Raw genomic sequence first — 21,466 nt, 5'->3', positions numbered from 1 at the left:
AGAACTGAGCGGAACCCTGAAGCAATCCCTACAATTCTTGATTTGAATAGTTACCTTGTTATTATGCTTCTTTCGTCTTCCAGATTAATGCCGGAAACTTGAGAGTTTCATTAAGCTTGCCTCTGCTGAATAAACAGGAAATTTGTACACATCCTTTTCAAATGCAGAACTCCTGATTTTCTACATACTGCAGATGAATAAAACCTTGCTTGATATTAGCATTCCTTGCATCAGTTAACTAATTCCTCACTGAATATACAGGCGTCAAACTTGTACTAAAAGAGTCATACAACACTGAAACAGGCGTTTCAACCCTCTGTTCATACTGGCGATCAAGCATCCATTTGCATTAATCTTCTAATCTTTCCCAGTGCTTCTTTTGTAGACCAAAAGGTACTGGTATGCATATTACAAAAAAAACACACAAAATGATGGAGAGAAATTCAGTGGGTCGGGCAACATCTCTGAATGACGGATATGCAGCATCTCTGGAAGACATGGATAGGTGATGTTTTGGGTTGGGACCTTTCTTCAGACTAACTGTAGTGGAGGGAGAGAGCTGGAAGAGAAGTGGGGTCGAGACAAAGTCAGGAGAGTGATAGGTGGACACAGGTGCGGGGAGTTTTAATTTAGTTTAGTTTATTTTTTCTGGAAATGTGATGGAAATTTTTTTTTTACACTTGGAGAATGATTGCTGTCAATTCAAGTAATTCAATCAAGCTGATCAACCCGCAGGTCTTTGTAATGTGAGAGGATAACAGGGGCGGCACGGTGGCGCGGCGGAAGAGTTGCTGCCCTACCGTGCTTGCAGCGCCGGAGACCCGGGTTCAATCCTGACTACGGGTGCTGTCAGTGCGGTGTTTGTATGTTCTCCCCTTGACCGTGTGGGCTTTCGCTGATTTCTTCGGTTTCCTCCCACACTCTAAAGGCGTACATGTTTGTACGTTAATTGGCTTGGGTTTGTATACTTGGTATAAGTGTACATTGTTCCTAATATGTGTAGGCTTGTGTTAATGTGCGGGGATCGCTGGTCTGTGTGGACTCAGTGGGCTGAAGGGGCTGGTTCTGCGCTGTATCACTAAACTAAACTAAACTAAACGAGAACATCGAGAGGTCAACCCACAAGGTCAAAGAGAGAGCATGGAAACTCCACACAAACAGTACTGGATTTCGGAGTTTAACCTGGGTCATTTATTTTATCTGCACCACTGCACTGCTCATATTTGGGCATATATTTATATATCACCTACATGTAATGATTATTACAAATCTAGTGATCTACTTCATCCCAGTACCTGACAAATAAACCAAATGTTTCATCAACATAACCCTTGCTCTAAAGTAAGCCTTGCATGAATATTGATTTATCCAACCAAGTAATACTTGCAACCCCCTTCTCTCCGTCCCTCCCCCACCCTACTCATCGCACTAGTTTCACTGTCGTCCTGCTGAGTTTTACTGTTTGTATCACTTGTTATCACCTTCCCCACAGCACCATTATGGACTTCAACTTTCCTTGTTCATCATTGCTGGCTTTGATTTGTCCTTTTGTATATCTTTCGTTCATTTGTTCTATGTAACTTTTAATATCTCTTGTTTCCCTCTCCCTGACTCTGTCTGAAGAAGGGTCTCGACCCGAAACATCACCTTTTCCTATTCTCCAGAGATGCTGCCTGACCCGCTGAGATTCTCCAGCTTTTTGTGTCTATCTTCATCAACATGAAGTCTTAGTCGACCGTGAGTTGTGGTCCAGACTGCATATCTAAGGGATATTCTGAGATAATGCTGAACTTCAGGGGTGTCAGGGGTTATGGGGAGAAGGCAGGAGAATGGTGTTAAGAGGGAAAGACATGATTGAAAGGCAGAATAGATTTGTTGGACCAATTTTGCTCCTATCACATGAACATCAAAGGATGAAGGGTTAAAGGAAATTCCACTACTTAGTCAAAGCAGCTGAAAACACAGCTGCAAGTGGTATTTGTGAAATAAAATAATTGGATAGCTTACCTAAAAACTAATGAGAAACCTGATTATTTTTAACTTTCAACAACATCATAAGTTGCCTTGTGATAACTGGATTTGCTCACCACTTCAATTGAAATTATTCACTTAGTCTCAAACTGCAAATGTGATTTCTCCAGTAAACCTTTTCAAAGCCTTTGTGGTATCATCGCAGATGGAGATTATCCATGCTTCAAGATGTACAAATGCAGAGTTATTTTCCATTCCCACACATACATTGACTATCTGATTGAATCTACTTAAAACCATTGAGCACCAACCGCAGAATTACCTAATTACTCAACAAAACCCTATGCAAAAAGGAAACCGCACAGATCACACAAATTAATTCATAAGTTCATAAGTTAGAGGAACAGAATTACGCCATTCGACCTATCAAGTCTACACCATTCAATCATGGCTGATCTATCTTTTCCTCACAACCACATTCTCCTCCCTTCTCCTCATAACCTCTGACAGCCTTACTAACCAAGAATCTTTCAATCTTCGCCTTAAAGATATCTTATTGTCTTGGACTCCATGGGCACTGTGGCAATGAATTCCACAGATTCACCACCCTCTGAATGAAGAAATGACTCCTCATCTCCTTTCTAAAGATATGCCCTTTTATTCTGAGGCTGTGCCCTATGATCCTAGACTCTCCCACTAGTGGAAACACCCTCTCCACATCCACTATATCCAAGCTTTTCAATATTAGATAATTCTCAATGAGGTCCTCCCTCATCCTTCTGAACTCCATTAACGGCAACCACTGTACATCTGAGCAACTGTGAGACACAAGACACTGCAGATGCTGAAACCTTGAGCAATAGAAAGAAATGCTGGAGAAACTCAGTGGGTTAGGCAGCATCTATGGAGGGAAATGGACAGATGACATTTGTGATCTGGACCCATCTTCAGTCTGGAGAAGAGTCTTTAGTCTTTATTCTGAGATACAGTCGGAATTTGTCCCAGCATGTAGTGCAATCACCCCATGCACTAACACTATCATGCACACTAAGGACAATTTATAATTTTACTAAAGCCAATTAACCTGCCGTCTTTGGAGTGTGGGACGAAACCGGAGCATCCAGAAATCCCCCAAATATTCACATGGAGAATGTACAAACTCCATCCAGACAGCACCCGTAGTCAGGATAGAATCCGATTCTCTGGCACTATAAGGCAACAGCGATACAGCTGTGCCACTGTACCAGCCTCAACTACTTTCTTTGGAAGTTCATTCCTACACACACCACCCTCTATGGAAAGATGTTACCTCTCAAGTCCCTTTAAAAAATTTCCTTTCTCATCAAAACGGCAGCCCCTTTGGCTCAACTTGCCCACACAGCCCAACATGTCTCATCAACACTTGTCCCACCTCCCTGCATTTGACCCATATCCCTCTAAACCTGCCCTATCCATGTACTTGTCTACTAGCTTTTTTTAAAAATTGTGATAGTACCTGCCTCAGCTACCACTCTTTGTTCCGTACACCCACCACCCATTATGCGAAAAGGTTACTCTTCAGTTTCCAATTGAATTTTTTCCCCCTCAACTTAAGCCTTTTCCCCTGTTCTGGGCAAGTGACTGTGTGTCCACCCAATATATTCCTCTCATGATTTACTGAGCTGCCAGTCCTGCTTTTCTCTCAACCATTTTTCTATCATGCCTACTGTATAATGTCACAAACAATCACCACCCTGAGTTCATGTGTTTTACCTGTTAAACCTCTTGCATTGAAATAATTACTAAATAAACTATCAGTCTTTCCTTTCCTTTTACTGTGCTGCTGGCTACTAAAATTTGTGCTGTGTAATGGATGAAAATTGATGTGTTCCTTTAATGAAGTATTTAATTACGCAAAATACCTCATTTTGTCAAAACATTGGCAAAATGAGGCACTCAGAACTGAAATAAACATGAAAACTGAAGCACTCGTCCTAATTATGATATTAATGCAAACTCGTTGTGGAAAAAAGGGGTTGTACATTACTGTTTTGAACACAATGAATGATGAAATGGTTTATAGTCAACCTCCCAGCATGATACATGTTTGGAAAGGAAACACATGCGGCTCGATGGGGAAATAACTAAATAATTGAACAACTCTTTTGAAAGAGACAATACGATCACAATGGGCTGAATGAACTATTCCTCTGAGTAGGAAGGAACTGCAGGCAAAATATGTAGGAAGGAACTGCAGATGCTGGTTTAAACTGAAGATATACACAAAATGGTGGAGTAACAGCGGGACAGGCAGCATCTCTGGAGAGGGGGATTGGGTGCCGTTCAGGTCGAGACCTTTCCTCAGACTAGTTAGGGGAAAGAGAAACAAGAGAAATAGACAGTGATATAGAGAGAGATATAGAACAAATTAGACTAAGTGGGACCCGTTGGGTCCCAGCATCACAAGGGAGGGCTGGTCACCAACGTAATATTCCACCTCTCCACCAATTCCAATATTGCTCGCCAGTGTGGGGGGCTGTCTGTTGCGCTAGTATAGGTGTTGTGGGCTGAAGGTACTGGTTTCCTAGTATAGACATTGTGGGCCGTATGGATGCTTGGGCAGGCGTCCAACTGATGCAACGATTTAAAAAGCCAAGCCAAGGCAAACAATTGGGATGCAGCCACCCGACAACCAAAATTAATTTTGAGAACACAATCTTGTCAAAAAGGCAAGGCAAACAATTAGGCTGCAGGCACCTCACAACCAAAATTCATTTTGTGAACACAAACTTGTTAAAAAAAAGGCGAGGCAACCAATTGGGCTGCAGGCACCTGACAACCAAAATTCATTTTGTGAACACAAACTTGTTAAAAAGGGCTGCAGTCACTTTACAGCCGCATCGAAGGGACTCACTGTGGAGTAGACGTGCGTTCAGTGTTATTCGCAGTTCAGAGAGCCGTGACCTCCTCGCTTCGTGGTCTGGCAGACACTGAGAGAGGCACGACACTTCCTGGTTTTATAGTCCCTCCCCCTGCTGCCAGTGGGGACAGCAGAGAGAATGGGGAATTTTGTAAAAACATTAATATCTCTCTCATTTTTAATCGACAGAACAAATCCTCCGCACTCATACGGCAGAGGGGGGCTCTGAGCGAGGTGACCAAAAATGACGGCCGTAGGTGGCGGTGTTCTCTCGGAAATCGCAGCACAGTCGGCCAAAAGTGATCAAGATCAGAGATTTTGTAATATAGATGAATGAGAGAATTGCAAAAAAGTACCAATGATAAAGGAAACAGACCATTGTTAGCCGCTTGCTGGGTGAGAATGAGAAGCTGGTGCGACTTGGATGGGGGCGTGATGGAGAGAGAGGGAATCCAGGGGTTACCTGAAGTTAGAGAAATCAATATTCATACCACTGGGTTGTAAGACACTGGTTTACACTGAAGATAGACACAAAATGCTGGAGTAACTCAACGGCTCCAGCAACATCTTTTACACCGAAGATAGACACAAAATGATGCATGACCCTCTTGGATTATTTTTACGTTACATGAATCTATTATTGGCTGTTGATAGATTCCCTCCTCCAGAGACTGCAACAGGAAATTTAGACCTAAGTGCTGTTGGATGAGGGATGATCTTATAGAGGTGTAGAAGATCAGGAGAGGAATGGATAGGGCAAATGCTTTTACCCAGAGTAAGGGAATCGAGAACCAGAGCACATGGGTTTAAGGTAAGGGAAGAAAGATTTAATAGGAAATTGAGAGGCAACTTTTTATGCACAGTGGTGGGTGTATGGAACAAGCTTCCAAAGGAGGTAGTTGAGGTAGGTACTATCACAATGTTTAAGAAACATTTGGACAGGTACTTGGATAGGATAGGTTTGGAGGGATATGGGCCAAATGCGGGCAGGTGGAACTAGTATAGATGGGGCATGTTGGCCTGCATGAGCAAGCTGGGCCGAAGGCCCTCTTTCCACACTGTATGACACCATGACTCTAAATTCCACTGTCAGAGGAGCATCGCCAAGTTGTGATGAAAGACTGAGGAGCTATGTATTCCCGAGAAGAATCTGTAAAATACGCTAAAGAACTGTGCCCAGAATGATAAAAGGAAGAAAATGTGTGAAGAAAAGGAATAATCAATAAATGGGAAGATGCTGAGGGCTGTAATGAAATAATGGGAGCATGGAGTGTACATGTACAGATCTTTAAAGGTAGCAGGAGATGCCCATAAGGTTGTTTGAATGATACATGAGAGACTTTGCTTTAGGGATAAAATACAAGAACAGGGAGTTCTTGATAGAAACATAGAAAAATAGGTGCAGGAGTAGGTCATTCGGCACTTCGAGTCAGCACCGCCATTTAATATGATCATTGCTGATCATCTAAAATTAGTAAACCCGTTCCTGCTATTTCCCCATATCCCTTGATTCCTTTTGCCCTAAGAGCTTAATCTAACTTCCTCTTGAAAACATCCAGTGAATTTGCCTCCACTGCCTTCTGTGGCAGAGAATTCCACAGATTCACAACTATCTGGGTGAAAACATTTCCTCATCTCAGTCCTAAATGCCCTAGCCTTATTCTTAAACAGTAACCCCTGGTTCTGGACTCCCCTAGCATCGGGAACTTTTTTCCTGCATTGAGCCTGTCCAATCTTTCATCATATGTCAGTCTCGCCATCCCGGTAATTAACCTTGTGAACCTATGCTGCACCGTTTAAATAGCAATAATGTCCTTCCTTAAATTAGGAGACCGAAATTATACATAATATTCCAGTTGCAGTATCACCAGGACCCTGTGCAACTGTAGTCGGACCTCCTTGCTCCTAAACTCAAATCCACTCGCAATGAAGGCCAACATGCCATTAGCTTTCTTCACTGCCTGGTGTACATGCATGCCTACTTTCAGTGACTGATGTGCTAGCACACCCAGGTCTTGTTGCACCTCCCCGTTTCTTAATCTGACACCATTCAGATTATAATCTGCCTTTTCTTGTCCCAAAGTGGATAACCACACATTTATCCACATTATACTACATCTGCCATGCATCTGCCCACTCACCCACCCTATCCAAGTTACCCTGCTGCCTCATAGCATCCTCCTTGCAGCTCACATAGTCACTCAGCTTTGTGTCGTCTGCAAATTTGGAGATGTCACATTTAATTCCCTTCTCTAAATTGTTAATATATGTTGTAAATAACTAGGGTCCCAGCACCACCCCCTGCCTGCCATTCTGAAAAGGACCCGTTAATTCCTACTATTTGCTTCCAGTCTGCCAACCAATTCTCTATCCATGTCAATATCCTACCCACAATACCATGTGCTCTAATTTTGCACACCAATCTCTTGTGTGGGATCTTGTCAAAGGCTTTTTGAACGTCCAGATGCACCACATCCACTGGCTCTCTACTTGTTACGTCCTCAAAATATTCCATAAGATTTGTCAAGCATGATTTCCTCTTCAAAAATCTATGCTGACTTTGACCGATCCTGTCACTGCTTTCCAAATGCACTGCAATGGCATCTTTAATAATCAACTCAATCATCTTACTACCTATGTAAGGCTAACTGGTCTATAATTCCCCATTTTCTCTCTCCTTCCGTTCTTAATAAGTGGAGTTACATTGGCTACCTTCCAGCCCACAGGAACTGATCTAGAGTCAAGAGAACATTGGAAAATAATCACCAATGCATCCATGATTTCCAGGGCCAACTCCTTGAGTACTCTGGGATGCAGACCATCAGGCCCACGGGATTTATCTGCCTTCAGTCCCAACAGTTTACCTAACACTATTTCCTGACTAATGTGGATTTGCTTCAGTTCCCCCATCCCACTAGATCCTCGGTTCCCTAGTATTTCTGGGAGATTGTTTGTGTCTTCCTTAGTAAAGACAGAACCAAAGTACTCTTTTAACTGTTCTGCCATTTCCTTGTTTCCCATTATAAATTCACCTTTCTCTGACTGTAAGGGACCTACATTTGCCTTCACTAATCTTTTCCTTTTTACATCTAAAGAAGCTTTTACAGACAGTTTTTTATATTCCCCGCAAGCTTTCTTTGATGTTCTTCCCCCCCCCCCCCCCCCCCCATTAATTAACCCCTTTGTCCTCCTCTGTTAAGTTCTAAATGTCTCCTAGTCCTCCGATTTGCTGCTTACTCTGGCCAATTTATATGCCTCTTCCTTGGTTTTCCCTTGTTAGCCATAGTTTTTTTTATTTTTTTTTATTTTTTTAATATTTTATTTTATTAGAAGTAAGCACAGTCATATGGCACCAAAGTGCCTAATATATATATATAGTTGAGCCGACTTCCCCGTTTTATTTTTTCGGCAGACAGGGATGAACAATTTTTGGAGTTCATCCATGTGGCCTTTAAATCTTTGCCATTGCATCTCCACCGTCAACCCTTTCAGTATAATTTCCCAGTCTACCCCAGCCAATTCCCCTCCTTTCTCGAAGTTCAGGGCCCTAGTCTCTGAATTAACCGTGTCCTCTCCATCCTAATATAGAATTTCACCATATTATGGTCACCGATATCAGTTTACAATGGCTATAAGTTTCAATACTGTGTACAATTCCTGGTTACCACATTACAAAAACCATAAATGTCCCAAAATCTCCTTTTTTTTCTGTTTTCAATGCATAAGCATCAACATTTTCAAACTTCTGCATTTAATCTTTTAAACACAAGGATTGGTTGCATGGCCTGCACTTTAAGAGTATCCTTAATTGCCCTCTGAAATGCAGTGTGCGAGGACATTTCAGAGGGCAGTTAAGTGTCAATCCTATCGCTGGTTCTGGGGATTCATCTAGACTAGACAAGATGAGAGTTCCTGCAATGAAAGACATGTGTGAACCAAGATATTCACAGTGTTTTGATTCTGTCAGAATACTGTGAACAAAGTCTCAGTATTCTGATTCAGATTTGTTTATTGTCATATGCACCAAATTGCAATGAAACTCCTTGTTCATATTATGTTCGTGGAGCACACAGAATACATGCTAATGATGGTAAACAATAAATACAATGATAAATACAGAACAGCAGGATGGCCCAAGGAATGAAGTGCAACCTGAGGTCATGCAAAATAAATACTACAGTATTATAACTGGGTGAGGTCGAGTTAAGAGTAGGAGTACGTGGCAGCACCTCCTGGAAGGAGATGTGAAGGAAATAGTTGGTTTGAGTCTGATAGAGATTGGTAAGAAGTTGTTCGGTTTAGTTTAGAGATACAGCGTGGAAATAGGCCCTTCGGCCCACTGAGTCTGTACTGACTAACGATCCCCGCACACTAACACGAACAAGGGACAATTTTACATTTAGGACATGCCAATTAACCTAAAAACCTGTACATCTTTGGAGTGTGGGAGGAAACCGAAATCTCAGAGAAAACCCACGCCGGTCATGGGGAAAAAATACAAACTCCGTATAGACAAGCGCCCGTAGTCAGGATCGAACCCGGTGCTCTGGCGCTGTAAGGCAGCAACTCTACGCTATGCCACTGTGCCGCCCTAAGAAATTGTTCTTAAGTACAGACACCCAGTTTTTCAAGCTCCTGTATCTTTTCCCAGAAGGTTGAAGAGAAAAAAGGGAATGGCCAGGGTGACAGACAGCTGTTAAGCTGGACATTCAGGGAATGATTGGTTGCACCATATTACACTGTTATTGGTTAAAGGTGGTGTGGCTTGCTATTACCCCACAATGGCTTGAAAGCCTGGTAATGCTAACTGACCTATTTCCTCATGGATCGGTTCATTCCATGGGACAATCAGAATCATGTTGCACATCCTTTACCCCTTTTTATTCTTTTAAATTTGGACATTTTTGGCAAGACCATATCCGAGTTAGGCCCCATATTGGAGGAAGAATGTGCTGGCATAGGAGTGGGTCGATGTTGAGCTCCATGCTGGAAGAAGGTTGAAAGTTGCCATTGGAAGAGAAGCAATATTTCAGAAAGGAGTCTTGAGGAAATTCCCTGCAAAATGGTTCAGTGTCTTACAAAAGAGGGGAATGTGAGTTGTGTTCACAATAAGCTAAATTATTACTGTTGTTGAGTCCAAGGGAAGATCACTGTCACTGCCATCATGGTTCATCATCAAGTCCAAGACAGAGCTCCGGTGGAAATCTATTTATGGCACCCAAGCCAGGCGATTCACCACGTCCCAGAAGCGAATCTGCAATCACTCATTACAATCGCTCCACTCTATTGAACCTCTAGAATCGGATTTTACTGTACTTTATCTTGCACTAAACATTATTCCTTGTATCCTGTATCTGTGCACTGTGGACGCCTTGATTGCAAACATGTATAGTCTTTCCGCTGACTGGATAGCACACAACAAAAAGCTTTTCACAGTACATCAGTACATGTGACTCTTGAAAACTACACAACATTACCCTCAACAATGAACTATGGACTGTCTTTGTTTTCACTAAAAATGTTGAGGTTTTTTTCACTAGTATTGTGGTTATTGAATCCTCGGTTATTATATATTATCTACATGTACTGTGCTTACAGGCTGTTATGCTGAGAATTGTATTCCATTTGGCGGTCCATATACCTCTTGAGGTATACACACACCTTGGCTTTGGAGAATGTTTAAGTCATCACAGATAATGATTTTCAGCAATGTTCTAATGCAATGCCCACAATAAAATTTCAATTATCCCTCTATCCAGATAAACATCATTGTCCTTTAAATAAAAGGAAAAAACTAACAGTATTCACCTTGAAACCAAATTAGGAAAAGTATACCTAATCTTGGTACAGAGAATAATTCATTTTATTTGTGGAACTGTGGAACAATATATGTAGATAATATATAATAAACAAAATTCAATAATTTAATAACTTCAATACGTGCAAACAAAAATCCAAGTCCTTAATGCAACCAAAAGAGTCCATCATTCATAGTTGAAATTAATATTGTGTAATGTTCAAGAAACTAGTTTAGTTTAGTTTAATTTATTGTCATGTGTACTGAGGTACAGCAAAAAGCTTTTAGTTGTGTTCTATCCAGTCAGTGGAAAGAACATACATGATTACAATCCAGCTGTCAATGGGGTTGATTTTTATCATATTTTTAAATCTCAAATTTGTGACACGGGATCATATTGAAACATATAAGATTATTAAGGGTTTGGACATGCTAGAGGCAGGATACATGTTCCGATTTTGTAGGAGTCCAGAACCAAGGGCCACAGTTTAAGAATAAGGGGTAAGCCATTTATAATGGAGATGAGAAAAAAATGTTCACACAGAGAGCTGTGAGTTTGTGGAATTCTCTGCCTCAGAGGGTGGTGGAGGCCAGTTCTCTGGATACTTTCAAGAGCGAGCTAGATAGGGCTCTTAATGATAGTGGAGTCGGGGGATATTGGGGGAAGGCAGGAATGGGATACTGATTGTGGATGATCAGCCATGATCACATCGAAGGGCCGAATGGACTACTCCTGCACCTATTGTTTATTGTCTATTTTCTTTGTCTATTGTCTATTATCATGATCCTGCTTCATTCTAAACAGTATCTGGCTGCGTGTTTAGGATGAAGAGAGGGCTTTGGTCAGGTTTTAGAGCTGTGCCTCTCAGTAAAAACCACGTAATTAAATTAGGTTGGTCGGTATTGTGCCAAAGTCAGAGTGGTTATTGATAAATCTGGCCAGACACGACGGCTTGTTCTACCTCCCCTTTTATGGCGTTCATGCTCTGGGAATATCCTGCAAATTCTTACAGCCCACTCTCAGCACTCACAGACCTATAAAGAGCATAGCTGGATACGGCTTCATATCGTCCCACATCCAAACTACCTTCCTCAACCTTCAGTCATATAAGTACATCCTTCCCCTATAATAATTCATCAAGATGTCAGCTGTGGTAATCTAATCAATATTGTAGTCGTCAAGGGCGACTGAGAATATTCTCTTGATGGTTAAGCAGGGAAAGTGGTTTTGGCTTAAAGAGGTAAAACTCATGCTGAACTATCAGTCCCCCGGAGAGGGAGTCGTGTAGACAGTGGGCAAAGAACTTGTCCAACTTGTTTAAAAGAGGGCTTTAATTAACCAATTAGTGATTTGCCAGCTTGGTACACATCACTGGATTCGGACATCTGGCAAATTAAACTGGCTGGCAAGGTTCAATCTGTCGTGTGTGCATTTTTCCATCATTCTAATTTGTTCGGAGATCCTTTCACCCATCGCCCCATGCTCTCTCATCTACATTGGCTGTCAGCCCAGTAGTGCCGTCATTTTCAAATTTTCATCTATTAATTCCCGTAAGGACATGGGCCTGTCTTTTTTGTTCCTCTAAACCACAATTTCGGGTGGCAGAGTGGCACAGCGTTATGGATAGCACAGTGCGATGGTTGCTGCCTCACAGCGCCCGAAACCTGGGTTCGATTCTGACTACAGGTGCTGTCTGTACTGAGTTTATACATTCTGCCTGTGACCGCATGGGATTTTCTATGAATGCTCTGGTTTCCTCCCACACTCCAAAGACGTGCAGGTTTGTAGATTAATTGGCTGCTGTAAATTGTAAATTGTTCCTTAATGTGTAGGATAGTGCTAGTGTATGGGGTTAATGGTGGTTGGCGTGGACACGGAGGGCCGAAGGGCCTGTTTCCGCACTGTATCTCTAAAGTCTAAAATCTCTGCTCTCCAACACTATGCCATAGTCGCAGGATCATTCAGCACAGAAACAGGCCCTTCAGCCCACCGTGCCCATGCTGACCATCCAACCCCGTACTAACCCCGTTTTCCAGCATATAACATGTTGCTGTCTATGTCTCACTAATTCTAGAATTTGTGCACCTCTGATTTTTATTATTGCATTACTCCTTGGCATACCTTCAAACATTAAGCTCGATAAATCCTGCTCCAAATCTCTCTATTCCTCTACATTGCTTTTAAAAAACTACTTGAAATATTTTTGTTCAAGTGATTTGTCACCTGCCTTAATATCTTTTTATGTAGCTCGGGATACCGCAAGAGTGAGGTATTTTAGATGATGCCACTATTTTCCAAGTGCTTTATTAAAGGACATTGCTGTCATTGACAGCAGTTTTTTTTCTATACAGACAATAGGTTCAGGACAACAAGCCTTTAAGGCCAAGACAAGCCTTTGTACTATTAAGAAGTCTGAAACTTTAAGGACACGTTGGCGCCAGAAACGTGGTGACTCTTTGTTTACTACCTCGATGAAGTCTACCATTACACTACAATCGTTGCTTTTGTACTAATCTATGATCGTGCTTATCTATTGTATGATTTGTACTGGATGGTGTGCAAAATTAAGAATCTCATTGTACCTAGCACATGTGACAATAAAGTATAATTGAATCATTGATTCAATGATACTTTATGCTCCCAATGCTAGGATTCATGTCCACTTTCATTGGATTGAGGGGACGTTAGGAGTTCCCATTAAACATGCTCTCACCAATTGTAGAGTAAATATTAGCCTTGTGCTGCAATGCAAAGTTGCCAAAGATAATTCACAGCCTGCTTTATCAATGTCCTGTCCAGATATATACGATTTGTTTGGAGATTAAAGGGTCAAGTAAATGTAACAGCTGAGGTAAAGAGCTTGCGGCAATTATCGCTACTTCTTCCAGCCATGTTTTTATCTAAACTAGAAATCGTTGTGTTAACAAGTGTCTAATTGGACAATACATGACTGCAGCTTCAGTGTAGAAAATTGGGTGGGTTTATTTTTTCTCTAAGGATATGGAAGAATCCATTTAATCTGGCCAAATCTTCCCTAATTTTAATTTCACCATCTACCTTATTATATCATATATATGTATATATATATATGTATTTTTTGTTTTGACTATTGACAACATAGACTACTAGTTGGGCTGAATTGTATGCTTCTTTGTTGTTTTGTGAATGTTGTCCTTACTTACCCAAAATGTATATTCAGGGAAAGGTGATTTTATTTAGCAGTCCTGTAGTTAAATGAAGCTTTCGGATCAATATTGTCAAATTGCCGTTGTGGAATTGCCTCTAATCTATTTAAAATGCTTTTTCCCTTAACCTTTCCTTTTTATTTACTTCACACATCCTTCTTTCATCGCTATTTTCTTTTCACTCAAAACACAACACACTTTCAAAGATACGTTCTTCTGTATTTGTATCTCCGCTGTGGTAAATAATTCTCCACTATCAATTTTTGTGGTGTTTTATTTCCAAATATATTGTAAGTGCCCTGCAAGGTTGAGGCCCATTCAGTCATCGTGTTGTCTTCAGCACTTTAAAAGGACCACCTATTTAGTCCCAGGATCTGCAGTTCCTTCTTACACACTCCCCATAACCTTCTGTTTCCCCCCCCCCTCTTTTGATCATATGAACAATCCTCTTTTGAAGGTTGCAACTGAATTTGCTTGTACCATTCACCCAGGCATCAGAACAAGGTAAATTGCAACAAGAAAATAAATCTCCCCCTTTTCCCATTCTCCTTTCACTAACAATTATCTTAACTGTAAATTTCAGTTAGGAAATATGGAAATGCCCAGCTTTTAGAAAGCAAAAATCTCTGCCATTCAATCTATGCGTGTTAATTGTGTTCTGAAGAGCCGAACTGAGATTAGTTGCTTCGTCCTGTACCAGCTCAAGGTCAATTCAGATGAGGTGAAAGGTTAATCATCTAACCAGGGGTTTGATCAACATCCCCTGTGCTAACTTGGTACAGCTGATAACACTTTTGCCCCAGGATAGAAAGCTGTGGTTTCAAATCCAATGCCAGAACGGGTTCAATCTGAGCCAACAATCCAGTACACTACCAGAGGTTAATATCCTTTGCTTAAAATGCAAAACCAAAAGTCCTGCTTGGGGATTTCAGTAGATGTTAAATAAGCCACTATTCAAACAAATACTAGCAGATCTTAGTGATGTCCCAATCATCGTACTGAGTAAAAGAGATTAACTGATCATTCATCTCTTCGCTGTTTGTATAATGTGCTTTATAACGTTGTCAACTGATATTACAAGTATTATTTCATATAAATCTTTTCATTTTGAACTCTGTCACTTATTTTAACTGTGTTTTAAACAAAACCGGGCAGATATTGTTTTTGTAATCTGGCGGAAAATAGATTTTGACTGGTGATATACGATTAGTATGTTGGCTTGATATATATCAACAGACTTATCACTCAGTAATTATCCATTAACTATTAGGAGTGGAGATTATATTGCAATTAATAATCCCTCACTGATAACAAAATCACATAATAACTGTTGAAAATGTCTACATTAACTGCAATGTTGAAATGGACAGAAAACATGGCCCAAATATCACCCTCACTGACAGCTCGGTAGGGGTTGTAGCAAGTAGTGGACACACGGAAACCATTTCAAGGCTATAATCTCACCTTGGGGCTTAGGTAATGCGTGTAAACTACTTGAACTTTGCTCTGGCGATTAGATTCCGCAATTAGATCCACTCGGAATCAATACTAGCTATAATTCCAAATATTACCCAGATGGGACTCTTATAATCCAGTAAATAATACGTACAGTAATTACAAAATATGTGAAACCCACGTGAGACAATGCAGTATAAAAAAATAATAAACTATTTATACTGCAATAATAAATGCATAACATAAATTTCATAGTGCATCTTCAAAGATTATAGGTACACAGTGTCTACGGTGAATAACACCTGCAAGATTACTATAGTTATGTAAATCATAGCATATTTTAATGTACGGAAGAATGTTACATCAAGGTATTATGTATAACTGTATGAACCATTGTATTTTTTAGTACAAAGTGCCATTTACTAGTGGTACAAGAGCTACTCTTACACCTTATTTCATGATTCTAAGCCATTCTCAAAATTGCACTGAAGATTGAAATACAATGAGGCAGAATTTCTCAAAAGCGAGGGAATTACATTTTTTTTTTTTGAGGGGTTTCGAGAGAATGCAATTCAGTATCTCCAAGTCTTTTCCAGCTTCATCCATCAGGGCTTGAAGCTAGGATCTTGGTTCAATTTATCATCTGGTCAGTGGCTTTAATATCCCCCACCCCTCCCCAAAGCTCTCCACAACCTCCTTATTATTTTCATCAGTGTCCTTCCATCAGTCAATGGACTTCAAGAATATTGTAACGCTTCTAACCACCTGCTTCCAATGTAGAATGCATAATATAACAATTAAGTCCCAATTAACAGAGAAATTGGAAATACCACAAGCCCAATGTATTCAAGGGCGTTAAAATGTTGGGTTGCTAATTTGTGGAGGCAATTAGGACATGGGACACCCTGTCCCAATTTTCAAGGTCAGAAACATCTGTAGGGAGCACAGATGTGGCAAATATTGCAGCAAGATTTCACAGCCTGCCCTTTCACCTCCACTCCCACAATCCAGCTCCTCTGCTTGCATCCACACAAAGCTGTAGTGCACCATTACCTCAATGCTACATAGTCCTCAGTGTACGCTGCTGACACTGTCCTTGAGTACAGGCCACACCGGGACACTGGTCAAGGATGGCATGAGATCTTGGCTAGATTTGCCTCCATTTCCGCTGTAGTTCCCCAACGTCGCCCTTTCTTCTTCCACACCGTTGTGTGATACAATACAATCCTCAACACTTGGGCCCATGCAACCAAAAACCTTGGGGTTGGGCAGTTGTGCAACAACGATCAGGCCATGAACAATGCCTTCCAAACAAGAGTGCAAGCAAAACAAACATTTCCCTCACTATTAATGAAAGGAAGCTGGTATTAAACGGCTTTGGGTCTGACAAATATATTGAACAATTCCTCTCAACAATGGTTTCAATTGGCAAATTGGTGCTTCTCTGCCTCCCCAACCTTCTGTACATTTGTAATCTTTAGCACTGCCAGGGTTAAAAAGTAAGCATCATTTACTGTCAGTGTTTTTACTGTAAAAGTTACCCTGGAATAATGGCATAATTGGGGGAAAAGGAGGATTAAAACGACATCTTGTGTGCTCTATTATATTTGCCTGCCGTTCAGTTCTAATATTTAAATTTTCAATGGCAGAGCTGATTGTTGGATTCAGAAGCCTTTCATTCGTGACAGCGAGACAGTGTGGAGCGCTAACTCTTACATATTTAATTAAAGTGGGGTTTAATAGATTCAAATGCATTCACTGCTAAATGGGTTTTAGCACACTTTATGATTTTTGAAGGCTGCCTTTTTAGACAGTGGGAACAAATACATATCTGCTAAAATCACACAGTGATTCTATTGGTAAGGAATTGTTTTCTGTAGTATATGCGACCTTGTGTTAGTGTGAGTCGCGAGCACAGCGCCAGAGCAGAGCGTGATTAAACTAATATGCATATTTTATTCATTTGCGAAATAAAAGGATTCAGCGATACTAATCTGTTTGAGATCTCTGCAGCGTTTTCAAGGGCTATTACTTGCCCGTTTGAACAGCCTGTATCTCATTTGCCCCTTTCCTTCTAATGTTGCGTTTCTCTCCGCGTTAATGTTGCCAACAAAAATCTAATTGTCACACCGCTGAACTGGGAGGTGAATGGAACTGAACGCCGCCGCCTCATTTACAGTGAAATGTTGGATAATTCTCCTTCTCTACGTAGGGTGGCATTTTAACCTGCGGTTTAACACCGTGGGTTTTTTTTTTCTACACACGCACATTATTTTTCTCGCTCTCTCTCTCCCTCTCTCTCATACTGTCACACACACACTTACAGTCTCACACATTCGCTCTCACACTCATTCTCTATCTCTCTCACACACTCACGCACTCACACGCACACAAAGATTTGCCTGAACTGAACTTTTACCACTTAAATTCAAATGTATTCGCAATGCATGTTCAACGAAAATAAATACATACATAGGGGATCTGTTGTGCGGTCTAGCTAATCCTTATCAGCGCTGGGGAAAGATGCATTGGTAAGATGCATTGGTTAAGTGATAGAAATGTTTCATCAACAGCGGTGTTAACAACTTTTTTATTTTTTATTTTGCAAGATGCTAAAATAGTTGCTATTTTGCATTTTTTTGGACAGTTAATTGTTATCTTTGCGTCGGGGGGGGGGGGGGGGGGGGGGGGGGGGGCAGACGATGATTTGCAACAATATTTCACTGGGATAAACGACCTGTAGACGATTTCTATCTCGTCGAACTGTCAAATTATCTCACCAGCTCAATAAGGGGCCGACCGCATTAAATTCTACCGGCGTCAACCTGTACATCAATGGGATGCTAGCACCAGGGCGCTGGGCTCGGGGCAAGTAAAGTGTCAAGGTGAGGGGGGCTTGTAGGAGGGTTTAGATGATATTGGATGAGAGGACAAAGATCCAAAGAGCTCCATCGTTGACTGATAGCTGCCCCCCGAATGGCGCGGGCAGATTGAACGTGGAGTTGGCTACTCCAATATCAGAGAGAATTAGGGAACTTTTTTTGTATCCACCTGTTTCAAAGAGATGCTTTAAACCACTTGAAAAGCCAATTCTCGACCTGTAAACCCAAAGTGCCGAGAATTTAGATTCTTGTTGGGTCTTACAGTGTACAATGTTTACATATTATGTTGTGCTATAGCAAGTAAGAATTGAATTGTTCTATCTGGGACATATGACAACAAAACACTCTTGATTCTCGTGACTTTTAAATAAAGTTATATATCCAGATTAACAAATACAGTGCTTCTTAATTGCAAATTACTTATGGTGGAGGTGGTGTTCAATTTTTTCCGCCATCTCTGATTTAATTCTTCCAAGCTTTTCAAACCCCCGAGCGGAGGCGAAATTGAGAATCTATAAATTGATTAAGATTAAAACGCCCAAACCAGTGCTATTTATCAATTGGTGCAATTAGTATTAGTTGTTACAAATTGGTGAGAAAGGCGCAGTGGAAACTCTAAAGGAAGAAGAAAATAATAAATGTAATTTGAGTTCCGGTGGTCTTCAGTGTGATGCTAAGACAATGTATTCACCACTGAGTATATCCATCCCATTAAGACTTATCATTTTACTCTTTAGCCACCGTAGCCTAGAAGGGTAATGCAAATCCCCAACCTGACTGGTGTAGAGAGAACATACATATTTTCACATTCAATGAACCCAAACTATTGCTGAGACCAGGAGATCACCGCGGTACGTAATCAGATTTACTCCGAATGGCGCCATTTGAGTGGGTAACCTTAAGGGGATTTATCGAGATCCCGGATCAACTTGGGCGCTTTCTGGAGATCGCCTTGAACCCGGGATGGGTTATCAGGGGCTGAAGCAGAACGACCCAGTGTATACATATGTTGTGAAGAAAGTTAGCCAACTCCACCCCTCTCCAGACGACCTGCCCCAATGTCATGTGCATGGGATTCAGAGATGGGTAGAGCGAGCAAGAAGATAAACTACGAGGGAAACCTCAGATGTATTAGCGACAAACTAAAGCGCCCGCAATAGGGCGAAATTCTACTTCAAAGTTGGGATGCATCGGCGTCGAGGAGGCGGCGATGAATGGCGCTCCCCGTGTTTAGAATTTATTTTGTTTCAAAATATAAATATAAATGAAATTCCCAACAGGTGAATTAAATGAGCATGGTGACTGCGAATGGTCGGTGCAACAACCTTGGGTATAATTAATGCGCTTCAGCGGTGGGCCGGGAGGATTGCTACATAGTGATGACATTTACGGTTCTATTAACGACACGGGAAAATGCAACATTTCTTCTCTCTGGCCCTGACTATAACTTTGAACAAGCCCCGTTAGAGAATGCTTTAAATCCACCACCACCACCCCTATTCAGCCTGGTTTATGCTCCCCCGACCCTTCACTCCTTGCAGCGAGGGATAGAACGGCAGCCAAGACTAAAATTCATATTCTCAACACGCAAACTACACATCTTCTGAAAACACGCACACACACAAGCACAAGACTTTACCTTATTGAATATGATCCGCCAGATTGTCTCTTTATCAACGATCCGGTTGCATCGTTCTATCAAGTGCCCGCTGTTACTGATGGGGTGGAATTGGAGCAACACGATGGGCGATCGGTTCAACGCTAGTCAGCGATCGGCCGGAGTATCCGGCACAATGCAAGTGTGCGATGTGTCGCTGCTGCGAATCAGACACAACGCGACCATCTCTTCTTTCCCCCCAAGTGCTCGCCTTCCTGGGGTAGGTGAGACAGACGCGGTGTAGCAAATCTCACCCCCTCACTTTCTCTCTCCGCTACCACTCTCCTTGTTTAAAAGGCTTGGCGCTCGTTTTGTTTCATGCCTTGGTCGTGGAGGGAGGGAGTGGGGGAAGAGAGAAGAGAGAGAGAGAGAAAAAATCCTCAAAATAACTCCGGTTGCAAAAATGCATGAGCCGTGCAGTGTGTGTGTCTTGGTGATTCTCTGGAAACGCTGGTACAGGCTCCATAGCTTGGAGCCTCCCCTAACTGCAGTCATTGGACTGTTGAGGAGGAAGGTCCGAGGCTCAGTAATTAATGCGAGCTCTTTCATAAAGTGTGTGTGTGTGTGAGTGTGAGAGGGAGAGAGAGAGAGAGAGAGAGAGAGAGGCGAGGGAGCGAGAGACAGAGAGAGAGGGGCAGCGAGAGAAACGCTCCGCACACATACACACACACACACAAGCAACTTTGCAATCCATATACACAGAGCGGGTCGCCAATGGTAAAGGTCGTTCGTGTTCAACGCCGTGAGCGCAATTTGGCACAGTGAATAGCAAAACAAATAACACAGGTCTTATTATACCAGAGTCACGTTTGGCTGGCTTGGATTTTGTTTTGGAAAGGCGAGAGAGAGCCTTTCGATATGATCCATCTCCAAACGCGTCTCTGTTCAAAACTGGAGTCAAAGTTAACACGGAACCGGCGCCAGCCTTTAATGGGCGATTCGATGTAATTGTCAATGAAATCGAAGGCATCTGAAACAGGTACTCCCGGCTCGCCACTCGCTGCCGATGTACCCCTCGTGCCAACTGTGAATAAAGTGCCGGGCTGTCTTGGTTACAATATATGTTCGGGGTTTTAAAAACACATCGCATCTATATTAACATTTGGAGATTTTTTTTATTTCGCTGCCGGCTATGTTAGTGTGGGATTGTCCGAGGTGTAATCTTCATTGCAGTAAGCCATCATTAATATGCATCGTACATAAGGAGTGAGTGCACGACGTCCGCTCCCCATCACTGTCACTGCTTTGCAATGGAAAGCTCAGACCCTTCAATACATGCCCACATAGACTGACTCCCCCGCTCACCCACACTAAACACGAGCGGCGGGCACAATCTGTTCTCCTCTCTCTGACTTTTACACACGGAGTCTATCACATATACTCAATGTCGCACGGAACAAACACCTACCTGCACACGCAAACACATAATGACTCTGGCACACACACAGACAAACGCCACCACACACACACATACACAGTGAGACTTTCACACTTGCGCACGCACGCCATGTCACACACGCACGATCACGTGAAGACACATCCACATAATGTGTTTCTCACACACAAATACCAACACAGCGAGACATGCATACAATGTCACACACGCACAAACAAGCATG

The 21,466-nt window shown here is 41.8% G+C and overlaps 1 protein-coding gene across 2 annotated transcripts in view; it reads right to left on the bottom strand.

Moving 5' to 3' along the window:
* Positions 1-20,408, bottom strand: part of cdh8 (cadherin 8) — a 195,648-nt gene extending 175,240 nt beyond the window's left edge. For both annotated transcript variants that reach the window (XR_008724878.1, XM_055648831.1), the window contains exon 1: positions 19,830-20,408. The gene's annotated coding sequence lies outside the window, so the exon portion shown is untranslated. The remainder of the gene's footprint in view (positions 1-19,829) is intronic.
* Between the last annotated feature and the right edge of the window lie 1,058 nt (positions 20,409-21,466).

The sequence above is a fragment of the Leucoraja erinacea genome, chromosome 17 (assembly GCF_028641065.1).
Source record: "Leucoraja erinacea ecotype New England chromosome 17, Leri_hhj_1, whole genome shotgun sequence".
Classification (NCBI taxonomy): Eukaryota; Metazoa; Chordata; class Chondrichthyes; order Rajiformes; family Rajidae; genus Leucoraja; species Leucoraja erinaceus.
The sequence above is the reverse complement of the archived record's forward strand: the minus strand, read 5'-3'. Positions and strand labels throughout refer to the sequence as shown.